Raw genomic sequence first — 1,532 nt, forward strand, 5'->3', positions numbered from 1 at the left:
CCCCACTCCTGACAATTTAAATGAGAATCGCCAGGTGGGAGGTCAAGGCACTGATCTTAATTAAATTTTCACCAGGTGCTTATTACAGGGCAGTGTTAATGCCAGCTCCAATGAGGCCCTGAGGTGAGGATGCTGAGTCCCTGGAAGCCCCATGCACATTAGCACAGGCCTGCACATGTGGGCCGAGGAGAAAGCTGGCTCCAGGCCAGTCCAGCACTCCCACCTGTGACCCAGGTTCTCATTTGGTTTTTGTCATCTGGGCTCTTTGTCCTCAGTTTTAACACTTCTTCTTCTTCTTCACATGGAGAGGTCCACGGTTAAGGGTTGTCCTAGGTCAGATTCCCAAAATGACTCAGGAGGAAGATCCATGTGTGAGTGATTCATTGAGAAGAAAGAGGCAGTGGAGTTGGGGAAGCTGGGAAGGGAAGGCAAAGAAATGAAGAAAGTGTGTGATTTCAGGCAAAGTGCCTTGTGTTCAGCGGCATCAATGATGCTCTTGTGATGAGGAGGACCATGGGCTCAGGCTTGCCCGTGGCTAAGATGAAAGCAGAGAGGGAATATCAGGACAGCAGCGGCAGGGACACAGCAGAGTTCAGAGAGCAAACGAGATGGAGCTGGCAGGGCCTGGCAGGGTGGCAGCCCCCATGGAAAACAGAGGGAAGGCCAGACAGAGGTCGCATCAGCTGTTGGAGTGAACAAATGAGGAAGAGAAGAGACAGCGGGAGATTGAGCTAGAATCTTAGCTAGAGAGCCATGAGGCATAAGTGCATCTAAGAGCCACCGATGTGATTACCTCAGTACCCTCAGCTGAAGGCTGGGGAAATTGCATGTTATCCTCCACTTGTTGAAGAGCAGTTTTCTTTTGATAATCTTCTGTTTCTGGGCACTTAAGGCAGCTGAGCCCTCAAGAGCATCACCCTCCAGCTTGGGAGGTTTCTTTCCTCTGAGGGAAGCATCGAAACCCAGTCCTGAAAAATAAAACCACAGCCAACAGGATCCATTGTTATTCCTGATCGTACTGGGACTTAATCCTCCACCCAGGAGGGACATCAAATAAGCAGAGTGGCCAGAACAAGAAAGGCCACTGAAAGTCCATGGGTGAGGTGAGGCCAATGGCGACACTTTCATATTTTCTCTTTCTTTGATCTTACTCACACTACCCAGTAGTGATGAGATTGCCAGGAGGTGTGGGAGAGGCCCATCACCTCCCCGCTCCCACCCTCTGACGACTAACAATGGACCAGAGCTTCGTATTCCCCTTTTCTCTCTCACCTTGGAAGAGCGGCCACTGATTTCTGAAGAGACCGTGGGCTCTAAAGCTCCAGGTGGTGGAGCAAAGGCCAAGCCTGGCTTTGCCGTCACCACAGTCCAACTGGTCCAGCTGCAGCAGCAGATAACTGGTCACCTGGGTGCCTGGCTGCAGCTGTGTCTGTGAAGCTTGCAGCTCTGGCCTTTGGAAACTCCACTTTGTCCTCAAAGGCCCTCGGTGACCGGCCTCCAGGGTGGGAGCTGAAAGGAGAAGAGGGCTCAGT

General features: G+C 51.8%; 1 long non-coding RNA gene across 1 annotated transcript in view; it reads right to left on the reverse strand.

Annotated features, from left to right (window-relative positions):
* The window catches only part of LOC124234111 (uncharacterized), a 2,869-nt gene extending 1,346 nt beyond the window's left edge, over window positions 1–1,523 (reverse strand). Inside the window, exons 1-2 of the long non-coding RNA XR_006887226.1 lie at window positions 1,273–1,523; window positions 794–968 (exon numbers count right to left, since the gene is read on the reverse strand). This is a non-coding gene — a long non-coding RNA (uncharacterized LOC124234111). The remainder of the gene's footprint in view (window positions 1–793; window positions 969–1,272) is intronic.
* Window positions 1,524–1,532: the final 9 nt, after the last annotated feature.

This window comes from Equus quagga, unplaced genomic scaffold, assembly GCF_021613505.1.
Source record: "Equus quagga isolate Etosha38 unplaced genomic scaffold, UCLA_HA_Equagga_1.0 71206_RagTag, whole genome shotgun sequence".
Taxonomy (NCBI): domain Eukaryota; kingdom Metazoa; phylum Chordata; class Mammalia; order Perissodactyla; family Equidae; genus Equus; species Equus quagga.